General features: G+C 41.5%; 1 long non-coding RNA gene across 1 annotated transcript; it reads right to left on the bottom strand.

Annotated features, from left to right (window-relative positions):
- Nucleotides 1–5,421: 5,421 nt before the first annotated feature.
- On the bottom strand, nucleotides 5,422–8,371 carry LOC123975852. The gene is made up of 4 exons (XR_006826174.1): nucleotides 8,245–8,371; nucleotides 7,343–7,437; nucleotides 6,129–6,231; nucleotides 5,422–5,481 (listed from the first exon to the last, which is right to left on the bottom strand). It is a non-coding gene; the product is annotated as an uncharacterized LOC123975852 (long non-coding RNA).
- Between the last annotated feature and the right edge of the window lie 4,899 nt (nucleotides 8,372–13,270).

Genomic DNA, 13,270 nt, shown 5'->3' with positions numbered 1-13,270 from the left:
CCAAATCAGTTATAAAACCAAAGCTATTTGCCACTGCCAGGGCGTTACCTTTTATCTAGCTTGTTAAAACAAGTTACTGTTACACCCGAAAAGAAGATATGGTGGTTTCAGGTGCCAGTTTCGGTTTATTTTGCTGTAAATATAACACAAAGACAGTCCTGAATGAATATTGGCTACATCTGCTGCTTTGTTGACTGTCTTACGATTACGACTGGGGTAACTTCCTTGTAAAACGGGATTATATCCACAATAATTCTGTCACAATGTGCAAACTGTCAAACTGAAATTAATTATTACTTTACATGAAAGGTTCAGTGACCAACAAAGTATTATCACAGACAGAGTTAAATGTTCAACCAGTTTACAAATAAGATTGCTTCTATCAGCCCAAATGAACACAAACGATCTGTATCCTGCATGAAAACACTACAATGTAAATTCAGGTCACTCCTGTTACCGTTTCCATAAAAGATACACCTAGTGTGCTTCACCAAACGCAGCGTAGTCGGCTAACATGAAGTTACTGGAGCTAGCATCAGTTAGCTGCCTCATTTTCTCACATTAACATCAGAGTCCAGTTTTCTTGTTTGTTTTTTTCTGAACAGGTATCAGCAGAAACATTTTTCTTTAATCAGGAAGCAGCAAAAACAGTCTAGGGTCTATGTTCAGTAGCATGTGTCCCTGTTAGAGTGAGGTGAAGTGGTCGAGCACAAGGTGTAGCAAGTGTGGTGTGTTCCCATTAAACTGTCGTGGTTGTGCTCGCCTCACGCACACGCCCGCTCGCTGCTGAAGTCGAATTGTTTTGAACTTTTTGGACGGGACGCGACGTGCAAATCATTGGAAGAGAGACTGAACCTTGCTGTTTGTGAGTTTCCAGAATCTTAACAGTTAGCAAGACATCAACAGGAGGGACTTCGCATGGCAGAGTATCCCCGCAAAACTAGATAAAAGGCCTATCAGGTAAAGTTATGTAGCCTATAATTTTAAATTAAGTTAAATAGGCCCCCGTGACCCTGTACGCAGGATAAGCGGTTGACAATGGATGGATGGAAGTTAAATAGGCTACAGCTGTGTAGCGCACAGAAGTCGTTGCCATGGTTACAATCCATAGAGCGCCTGCTATTTACTTGTGTCTCCTTTTCAGATCACCTGAGAGAACCTGCCGAAGCCTCCCTCCGCTGCTTGTTTGGGTGGCTGATTTGCAGGCTGATCAACATCCCACCTCTCCTGTGATCCATGGTTTGACTGTGTGTATTCAGAGCCAGTGAGCTGGTTGATGCTTGACCCATGCAAACATTGGCAGGAGGAACCAGGGAACACCAGGGGTGTCTACCTCCACAACCTGAAAATCTTCTTGAAAGCAATTTGTGTCTTGATATTTTGATTAAAAACATCAAGCTTACCGCTTAGTTGCCAGTACTTTAAGAAAGTGTTTAACTCTAGGTCCCTTATTGTGTAGTTCTTGACACTATATCCTGATATCCTATATCCTATAATTAAGTCTATAATTATTTCTGTTTATTTCTAATTACTTAATGGGTTTCCCCTGGTCTGGGATTGGCAAATATTTATGGTTATTACTATTTATATTTGAATAGCACTCCTGTGACAAACACTTATTTAATTATTTAACGTTGGATAGATGGTGGTTTCTCTCTCTGTCAGACACACACACACACACACACACACACACACACACACACCCACCCCCACCCCCCACATCTTAAACCCCCAGCATGACCCCCGGGTGATCGGCAGACATTGTTATGTGCATTGAGAAGGCGGGCCTTGCGCACACACCAGTGGGTTCAACGAGGGCGTTTAAAGGAGGGGCTAAGGGGGGTTGTGAATGTTTTAGGGGGGAGTGAGGAGGCTTGTTCACTCTGGAATATAGCTGGGGGGGGGTGTATTCCTTGAGTGCGAGCAACTGGGTGTGTGCATGTCCTTTTAGAGCTTGCTGACTTACTGTTGCACGGTTAACAAGGTAGCCAACCATCAACTGTAACTTACCAGCAAAGGGTGGAAGGTCACTTTGCAAAAGTGCACCCTTGTGTGTGTGAGTTAATATGTCGGTCTTCATAGTTGCTGTGTAGGCTGCTCTCTTGTGCCATTTGCACTGCGGACAGCATCGTACACCAGACTAGAAATCAGTACAACAGACAGGCTCTTTCTGTTTCTTCCTCTTCATCACTTCTCAATCACACCCCCACTCGCAAACCTTCTCCTCCCCTTCCTCCGCCCCACTAATTCCCCATCTTATCAAACCACTGAAGTGTATATATGGGCACATATGCATAGATACATACTGGGCCACCCCCCACCCTACCACACACAGTGCTCTGATTTCATTACTCAATCCCTCAGCTCATTACCACATGGGAATTAACGATCAGGGGACATGGAGAACAGGTCTGGGATTGGCAGCAGCGTGAAAACCACAACAACACAGTCATTATCATTAGCATGCCACTCAGGCGAGAGAAACACAAGCAGATTTTACAGCATGTTATCTCTGATCAGTTGAGAGAGTGTAATTGGATTTATTGTACAAGAGGGATTGCTTTCTCGTGTTTCTAAGAAATTAATCATTTTAAATATAAATGTGTGAATAACTGCAAACATTGAGAATAATAAAAAAGAAATAATGGATAGATCATTGCATGCAGTAAGTAAGGCTTGTTGAGATGGTGATTTGAGATGTAGTTTCCTGTTTTACTTTAAGGTGCTACAGAAATTAAATTACTATTTTGTTACTGTAAATCAAATCTAATAAATAAAATACAGCAAAGATATTCCAAAATACATCTTTAGTGTAGGAAACCTTTTTTGGTTAGCATGCAATACAAAGTGATTGAAAATTTCCGTCAGTGCAAGATGTGTGCCTTAGTTTACTACATCAAGAAGAAAGAAGAAAACCTTTGTTCCTTTTTATCTCATCTCCACCTTTGACCATACATAAACCTGCAGATTTACTGCTAATTTGACTGCAAACACATTTACTACCCATTTTCTATTTCTGAACATGAGGAGTATGCTTGTGTTAACTGCCCTCTAAAGAGAGGTCATCCCCGGGGTCACTGTCCCCCCTCTCCCTCCCTCCCTGCTGTGCTTCTAGTCTCTGCTCTATCCTCTCCTCCTTTAAGACAGGGCATCAGGGTTAAACTGCACCTTTTCTTCTCCCGCTTCATCTCATTGTCTTCCTTCATTCCCCTTTCCCCTACGTTCTTCTCCCTCTTGAAGATCTCTAGAAGCAAACCGGGCTGTCTCCCCTCTTTCGTTTCCTCACTTTCCCCCGCACGTCTTTTTGGGGGTCAGTTTGTGACCTTGTCCCTTTCACTATTATTGAGCCCTACACTGATTGTTCTGTGGTCAGTCCCTCTGTCATGGCATACTCCACTAAAGGTTTGATTTATTTCACTAACTAGAAAGAAGGCAAATAGGCCTTCATCTGTGTTAAGCCCTTCACTCACACATTGTTACAAGTTAATACGGTCAGTTGAATGATCTGTGACCCCTTACAGCAGAGACCTGTTCGCTTTTCCCACTCTGCTGTTGCTGACTATGGGTGGCAGCATCACTGAACACACACACACACACACACACACACAGGAAACACCATTCACAGAGAGCGAATATCATCATGTCTCTATCTCGTGTCTCTTTGGGTAATCACATGCCCAGGCTACACAGATATGTGCACATATATTTACATTTACATTTGAGAATGCACACCAAGATAGACATCAAAGATTCAAGTGCACACAAATACTACACATGCAAAGGTGCGTTCAGATTTAATGTAAAATTCATTTCCGCCTCTGTTTTTTTACATGAACCATTTTTGTGCAGCATGTGACTACATGTGAACGCTCAGACTCTAATTGATACAAAAAGTTTTTCTTAGTGTATTGTGATTTGCTTACAGTTCATTGCCTATTTTTTTTGGGAGTCAAATTGCCACCTCAAATTTTCCACTGAAGTTTAAACATCACCTCCCACAGAAGCTAATTTGGCTGTAAAGGAATAGCTTGATATTTTGGGAAAAACACTTATTTGCGTTCTTGCCAAGAGTTAGATGAGACAATCACTGCCACACTAGTGTCTGCACACTAAATTTTAAGGTAAAACTAGCAGCTGATTAGCTTAGCTTTCTGTAACATAAAGGCCAAAAGCCAGTCAAGAAATATTTCTAGCGCCTAACTCTCTGTAAAACCGCAACCACCATAAAAAGAAAAATCCCACACACATTTAAAAACACACACACAGACACACACAAATATATATATATATAATACTAAACACTCCCTCGCAGGCTTACTGGGTGGCAGACACAGAGTTAATGGAGGGGAAAGCTCTTTAACATGCAGTCCTCCCTCTTGGTGGTGGAGGGTCATGGGTTGCAATGGGTTGGTCAGCAGTAACATACACAGGCTGTGACAGTCTGTAGCTATAAAAGCCCCATTTAACTGTCAGATAATCAATGTTTTACAAAGTGTATGTGCACATCTGACTGTGTTTCATTGGATATTAGATAATGACTCCTGTCCTCACTATTAAAGCTACAATTCCATATGGTATCCATTACCCTTATTAACCTTTTATTGTGCTCATGGATGGGTTGAACAGCTCTGCAAATAATGTCAGAAATTTCAACCAGTGCAATCAGGTGTAAAAAAAATTTGTCAAAGAAAATTTGCCAGTGTAACTTTATACAGAATACATTACACAGAATAAATCAAAATTGAAGTAATCTGAGAGACCCTTCCCACCTGCAATTTTATAAACATGTGGGGATTAGTTTGAGCTGTGTGCAATAAACTGACACACAGAATTGCCACCTACTTGGTTTGACTGACAGGGGAACCCCCACCGAGGTGCTCACACATAACGGACATGAATAGTTCGATATTCATGTGTGCTTCTTAGTTTCAGAGCATTCTGTCTTTATGCAGATATTCTCCATTCTGGAGAAGCAACTCCTCCTCTCAACCCGAAGCCCAACCGCCTCCTTAACCTCCTCCACCGTCACCATCAGAGCCCCTCATTGAGACCCAGTTGCCGTGAAACAAGATTGGAGATCGAAGTGGCGGGAATCCTGTGAAGCAGGGAAGGGTGGGTGGCAGGGGAGAGATGAGAGGGAGTCACACTGACAGATGGAGAGATGCAGGGTGACAGAGAGCTTGAGAATGAGAGAGATAAAAAGAGAGACACGAGGACGAAGAGAGAGGAGGGAACCTGTATCCAGACCAAAGCAATTTCATTGTGTACAGTATCATCAGGCATAAATTTAATATGTTGTAGTATATATGTATATATATATATGTATATGTGTGGACTGGTAGCTGGAGAGGTGCCAGTTCACCTCCTGGGCACTGCCGAAGGAGGCCTTGAGCAAGGCCCTGAACCCCCAACTGCTCGGGACTCCACTCTGACATCTCTCCGTGTGTTGCTATGGGTCCTGTGTGTGTGTGTCTTTTGGACCTGTGTGTAAATAATAACAACATAGTGCAGGATTAATAAAAGTATGTCTTTGTCTTCTTCTTAATGACAAAGGAGAACTTAAAGGACATTTTTTTGTCTGTGTAGAAAATGATGCAATAAGCTGTTTTGGTCTTACACAGCATTTGCTGCAGTGCAATGCAATGTCATCCAGCAACACATGGTGTCGGCTAGTTAAAGATCTGTCACTACATGTATAACTTTACTATTATTCACTATTCACTTCTTTTGGGAACCAACCAACAGTTTGAAATATACAATGCAACAGGGAGAATGGTAACTGAGGAAATGTAGAGAAAAAATAAATAATTCAGAGAGGATGCTCTGCAATGTCCTAATGTTTAAGTAGTTTTAAATGTTGTTTGACATCCAACAAACACTTTGATTAAAGCATGCTTACACCTATACTGGCATTTGGCTCTTTCCCTCGTGTAGAGTACATATTACAGGAAAAGACCAACAGTCCAAAAAATGGTAAACTTTTTTACAACTGGTATCTAGTACATGAAAATAAAAACAAAATAACATTACCCTTCAAAGTGCATAAAAGAAATAAATACAAATCAGGAATTCTGGCACTCAACACATTCTCTAAATAACCGTGAACAAAATGGGCCCTTAATCCTTACAGCTCCAGGAAGAGAGAGGTACTTTAGATCCAACGCCAGCCATCAGCCACAGAAGAGGGTCTCAGCCTGTGATCCAATGATTGATGAGAACCTTAATGGGCCACTGTAAAAACAAAAAGCCAGAGAGGAAATGCCTCCTATCTCACAACCACTCATTAGCAACAAGTGTAGGATAACATGGTCGTTAAACACCAATGTCCTGGTGTGTGTGTGTGTGTGTGTGTGTAAGCAATTGGAAATGTGTTGCTGTCTATGCAGGTGCATGTGCTTTCATCCATGCATGTATGTGTGTGTGTTATTGCTGCAAAAATGTGCACGTTTAAATGAGAGTGTATTTATGAATGTGTATGTGAGGATATGAAAGTGGCTCGAAATAACCTACTAATGGGAACATATCCGATAAGAGACACTTACACCACTCAGCCAGACCATAATGCAAACATAGATCCGTCCTCTTGGTGTTTCTGTTCCAAGACTTTGCTTTCTTGGAAAGCTAAATGGAGCATTAGCAGATGGTCTGTGTATTTTAGTGAAGTTTTTTTTTTCCACCCCATAGTGGGAAGTAGTTATTTCTATTCTATGTAACTAGATAGCAGGAAGGGACGAATAGAAGGGCTGATTGGATGATTTTAACGTACAAATGATCCGCATTCCCAAGAACAACAAGATTAAAGTACAAATACACTCATCTGCACTGCCTTCTCACTTGAACTGCTACTATGCACATACTTTAACACACTGTATCACATTATAAAGTATAAACTCACAGTGTAATGCAGTTCTGTCAAATCATGTTTAAACAGAAGTACGTGACTGTTGTATGTCAGTCTGCATCATCTTTTTATCTCCTCATCATGACCTACAAGAAAGCCAAGCCTTTTTCAAAATTGCCTGAACATGAACCATGATGGGCATTCAAGTCCCGGAGAGTAGCCTTTGAAGTCAAAAAAGAAAGAAGTGTTGAGTAAAAAGGGTGGAAAAAAAAAAACTGTCCACCCTCACTTTCCCTCCTTTTTCTAGTCTCTTTGTGTGTCTGTGAACTTGCTCTCTTTGGATGAGACACAAAGGCTCCTGAGGAGAAAGGCCCCAGAATCGCTGCGACTGCCACACACAGATCCTTTCACTGAAGCCGGCCGTTGGAGCCGCAAACCCAATGCATAAACACTCTCCCCCTGTGTGTGTGTGTGTGTGTGTGTGTGTGTGTGTACCCCCACCTCATGAAATCTATAGCTTCTTCTTCTCACATGAAACCAAAAAGGAATGTGACCACCAAATGAAGCAGAATCCCATTGATCTGGAACACCGCAAGCTTCCAGGACATGCACATGCAAGCACAAACAAAATACCATAATTGCTCACTAAAATTAAGTTCTATTACGAATATTTCACTTGTAATTTCAGAAAGTGTGTCACTTAATACCCTAAACAGATCAAGTGACAGCCTGTTACAGCAGCTCTCATTCACCGTTGAGCTTTTGTCCTCTAATCTCTCTATATTTGTTTTTTAACGTATTTTTATTAGGGCTGAGCACATTAACACCTTAATTAAGTAATGTTCACAAGCTGCTGACTACTTTACATATTATTCAGGGAAGCTTTTTTTGCTGGTATTGAACAACTCATCTTTAGTTTATTTTAACCTAACTATATTTGACATTCCTGTGAATAGTTGGCTAACAGCAGCAATGAGATTTGTTACTAACAACTGTTGTTCTGAAATTACATCAAATTATAAAATTGAGATGGAGGTGCTTTAAAATAAAGAATATTCTTTATCATAACTAGCACTGGTGAAGACACATGACCATTGTTACGTTCCTCTGGATGGAAAGTCCAGGGGGAGGATGAGCAACAATGTTTAAAATAAAACCAGGGCAAAAGGGGACAGGAAGTCAGGGTCACGTGCAAACCAAAAATTATATTTATTACAATGTTGACAGAAAGGTAAAACCAACACAACTCTCTCAAAAGAAGAAAGCGACAAAGCAGGTAAGACGGTAGTCAACACAGGTTCACTAACTAAAAGAGCTATGTTCAACACTAACTGAACAAGTGTACAACTAAAAGTCCTCTCTCCACTGAGGAAGCTAAACCAGACACATGGTTCTGGACTCACAGAAAACCAATCCGCTGTTCAACCCACTGGTTGAATAGTTTGCTGCTGTCCACTGGGCCGGATGGTTGGCAGCGATCTGCTTATTGGAGTTTGGTTACTCAGCAGTGTTGGTCTCAACAGGTAGAGGAGGAAACGGAGAGTACAGTGAAAAACCCAAGCCATCTTAACCTCCAGGCACTGAGTGGTAATCAGGCACACCTGCTGCCACTCTCTCACGCAGCCGAGGCATGGGGGGAAGGGCCTCTACCTGAGAGAGCAGAGAGAGAGAGGGAACACACCCCAAACACATAGGGTCATAACAACCATCTTTTCACTTCTCAGTTCCAGGATCTTTACCTCTCTATTATAATGATAGTATAAGCTTACATCTGGATTTAGACTGAAGTATAGCAAGATGTGGCACTCCCTAATTCCATGACTTGAACAAATGACCACAAGTGCCTCTCTTTATCCTTAACAATGTGCTCTAAAAGTACCATTGTATAATTTGTTTGCTGGAAAGACTCCTTAGAGGCCATGGGAGAGGGAAGAAGACGACTACAATGAATGCGTTTCTACAGAGTCTTGGTTGCATGTAGAAGAAGCTAAACTCTTGTGAGAACTTCCTAGTTCACTTCCTTGGCTGTGACCCCCGCTCGTTCAATCCCACCCACAATGACCCAGCATGGGAATGCCAGAGGAGGAGGCGGAATGAGGCTGCCAGCAGCATTCCACGGCTTGGACTCTGGCAGATCCAAGAAACAAAAGCATAGCAAAGAGAAGGGGAGGTGAAGGCATGAAAGAAGAGGAGGGAGAAGAAGGGGAGATTTTGAGTTAGAGTGGGAGAAGCAGGAGACAGGACAAGGCAAGGATATAACAGGGAGAAAAAGGATGCCAAAAAAGGGAAGATCGGGAGGAGGAGGTATGCATGGATGTGTGCGTGAGGAGGTAGGCTTGTGGGCTGAACCCCACTCCTCTTCAGATGGTCTGTACAGACACAGAACCACACCAGGTCCTGTTCTCACACAGAACTGCCGTCACATCCCATTACTGCTAATGCAGGGCTCCCAAAGAGAACTGGAAGGGCATGATGACATTGGGGTCGAAGTGAATTTGAAGGCACATGATGAGGGCCATTAGTTTACGGTGTGTCTTGTAGAGGACAGTACTTTGTCTCTCGTTCGGAGTGTCATCTCAAATTTAAGACCATTAAGAAGAGAAGCCATCAAATGATCTTTTCAACATTTAATCTTTTAGAGAAAATGTGAAGCAGCCTATATACCACAAAAACTGGGACATAATACATGAAAAAATGCTAAACTGTAAAGTTCTGCTAAGTTCTCATCAGGGATTGAAAGTAACACAGCAAAATTCATTTATTATGCACGTGAGTTTGATGGTGTGGCCCTCTCTGTATCAAATTCATCTTCTCCACATCTCTTCTTTCCAAACCCCCCCCTCTCCTTTCACCTTCTCCACACAAACCACAGGAGGCAAACTTGAGGAAGTTCAGAAAGACAAAGCATTTCCCTGAAAAGATGGATATTCAAAAAGCCGCCAGAACCCCAGGGTGTTTGCAGAGACATGGCAGACACATTTGTAACTGGTTTTCAAGTGGCTACTGAGCTGTGTTTTCTCATAAAATGGAGCAAATAGCCACATGATGCTATTGGCAGCCACTGCCTTAAAAAGGCATCTTTTAACCTTATTTTTTTGTGTCTGTGTGACTGATTGGCACAAAGGTTTCTTAAACTGGTCCAGTATTGAGCGAGCGCGCTGCAGTCGGCTGCAGCAAAACAAGGCTACAAGTAATCCTTTGCCATTGCGCAAAGTATGTCCACATAAGTGCTTGTTTTGCCACTGACAACATTGTGGAAAGGATCACTATAGAGACAGACCGTTATTTAAAGAGTAAGATCACTATATCGCTCTCAATGCCGCCAGTCTCCATTAAAAAAACTATTTTTAAAATTTTTATATCATTTCATGGACATGTTTTTATCTAAAGTCTTAAAACTCATATTTTGTAGACGTTATCCAAGACGTAGACATTTTCTATGTTTTATTGATTTATTATTATTATTATACTATTTTATGATGTTGTTGCTTTTGTTTTATTGATTTATTATTACTTTTATACTATTTTACAATGTTGTTGCTTTTGTTTTATTGTTGAGTCTTCTCATTTGTATTGCTGTATTATTTCACTCTTGTAAAGCACATTGTGACTTTGTTCTGTAAGTCAATAAACTTTACTTACTAACATTTTATTGTTTATGAATTCAACTTTTCATGGGTCAGAGTAACAAGGTTTTAATTAATATTGTCAGAAATGCAACATAATATAGTTTCCAGTGGTGTATAAAGACCATACATTACACGGTTATGTTTTTTATTACCTTCTATCTACACACACAGCAGGTCCTCCTACATGGACATTGTCATGTTGTGCCGCCATGTTTCTACAGTAGCCCAAACAAACAGCTCTACAGAGCGCATTTTGTCACTGCGTTGAATACGTACGAAGAAGAAGAACAAGTAACAGTAGTAGTAGTTGAAATTTGGACAAATGGAGGCTCACACGTATTATTTAGCACAAAAGCCGGCAGAGTGTGTTGCCCATCATAGCTTCTCCTGCTTGCTTGGAAAGGGAGGGGTGAGCAGTGACTGATGTGGTGTTGGAATAATCAGAATGTTTTTTCCTCCCTAAATCTTGATTGCAAAAAGAGAAATAAAGTGTACATGGGACATAAGGAAGTATACAGAACTTTGATTTGTGCAAAATCACCTATTGCATATACATATTTTGCAAATATGTAATTTGTAATGTGGTTATAAAATGGTTAGTTTGCTGTCCATGTAGAGTGAACTAGATGTCTGCATATATGCTCTAATAATACTAATCCAACACATCTTTGTGGTAGCGTCCATGTTGATTCCACATTCCGACTTACACATGAACACACACTGAAGTCGGAAGAATGACTTCACAACTCGAGAAATGGGACTAACTGAGGAGCATGTGAATGCACCGTGAGCCACTGGTTGCAATTCACAACCCTCACCACTAGACGCCACTAAAACCTACACACTGAAACTTTAAATGGCCTCTTTATGGTGCCGTAGAATCATCATTTTCAGGTTTATACTTGTATATAGGATTTCTACTAGAAAATGTTGTGTCCATCTGTGCGCACATGGGAGAGTTGGGCTTAAAATGACGTGTGGTCAGGCAAATTATTAGCACATTGCTATCTTGAGGCAGCAGAAAGCGATTACGCCATTAACAAAACAGGTCTAAGTTTATTATAATTTTATTTCAAGTATACATTACTCAGATGGTAAGAGAGACACTATTATAATAGCAATGTGCCAAGGTGCAAGTGCTAGAGACAACCCTTTTGAGCCTGACCATTTTTTCCGCCACCAAAAACACACGTTGTATTAGTTATTTAAAATGATCACATGCGTGATCAGACTGTCTGCCCTTCACCGTTTGTGTAGCGCCTCATAAAGCGCTATTCTAACGGCATTCCTTAATGTACTTTTCACTGATGTTGTTATTGTTGAATGTGATTTGTGGATTGGCAGGCAGAATCTTAAAAATGAACACTGTGAATAGCGGCTTGGTGAAATAGAGTGAAGCCTCTCCCCATTAAGAGAGATTCTGTGTTCTTCTACACATCCAAAAGGTCTCAAACACAGTCCAGTTTCATACAGTGAAACTGTATGGAGTAAAAAAGCTGTCCTCCTGACCAATACTGAGCTCCATCATAGTGTCTAAACATGGTTTTCAGAAGCTACATTACTAGAATCAGAATCGGGTTTATTGGAAGGTACATTTTCACATATGAGGAATTTGCCTTATAAATTGGTAAATTGGTGCCTACAGTACAAATGAAACACAGTACATTACATTACATTTACTAATTTGGCAGACGCTTTTGTCCAAAGCGACTTACATTTGAGGAACAACATACAAGCATCAACAAAGCATCAATACACCAAGAGATCTACAAATGACAATACATACTAGTGAGAGCAGCAATAAGTAAGAGCTAATAGCACGTATGTCATCAGTGGGGTAAATACAGAGATGGGGTAAAATAAGGAGATAAAAGAAGAGCACAGGAAGTGCACGTTAGAGGTGTTAAAAGAGAAAGTGTTCTCGGAAGAGATGAGTTTTCAAGAGCTTCTTGAAGTTAGAGAGGGACGCCCCTGCTCTGATGGCGTGTGGTAGCTCGTTCCACCATCGTGGAGTTACAGATGAGAACAGCTGGGACTGAGATTGCTTTGTGTGAAGGGATGTGGCTGAGAAGGAACATAGGCTTGTATTGTGGAGTTTAGGTAGATGGGTGCAGACCCAGTAGTCACTCTACACTCACCTAAAGGATTATTAGGAACACCATACTACAATACTGTGTTTGACGATCTTTGTGACATGGTGCATTATCCTGCTGGAAGTAGCCATCAGAGGATGGGTACATGGTGGCCATAAAGGGATGGACATGGTCAGAAACAATGCTCAGGTAGGCCGTGGCATTTAAACGGTGCCCAGTTGGCACTAAGGGGCCTAAAGTGTGCCAAGAAAACATCCCCCACACCATTACACCACCACCACCAGCCTGCACAGTGGTAACAAGGCATGATGGATCCATGTTCTCATTCTGTTTACGCCAAATTCTGACTCTACCATCTGAATGTCTCAACAGAAATCGAGACTCATCAGACCAGGCAACATTTTTCCAGTCTTCCACTGTCCAATGTTGGTGAGCTCTTGCAAATTGTAGCCTCTTTTTCCTATTTGTAGTGGAGATGAGCGGTACCCGGTGGGGTCTTCTGCTGTTGTAGCTCATCCGCCTCAAGGTTGTGCGTGTTGTGGCTTCACAAATGCTTTGCTGCATACCTCGGTTGTAACGAGTGGTTATTTCAGTCAAAGTTGCTCTTCTATCAGCTTGAATCGGTCGGCCCGTTCTCCTCTGACCTCTAGCATCAACAAGGCATTTTCGCCCCCTTTTCACACCATTCTTTGTAAACCCTAGAAATG

Source organism: Micropterus dolomieu, linkage group LG08, assembly GCF_021292245.1.
Source record: "Micropterus dolomieu isolate WLL.071019.BEF.003 ecotype Adirondacks linkage group LG08, ASM2129224v1, whole genome shotgun sequence".
NCBI classification, from domain to species: domain Eukaryota; kingdom Metazoa; phylum Chordata; class Actinopteri; order Centrarchiformes; family Centrarchidae; genus Micropterus; species Micropterus dolomieu.
Note: the sequence above shows the minus strand (reverse complement) of the source record. Positions and strands in the feature narration are given on the sequence as shown.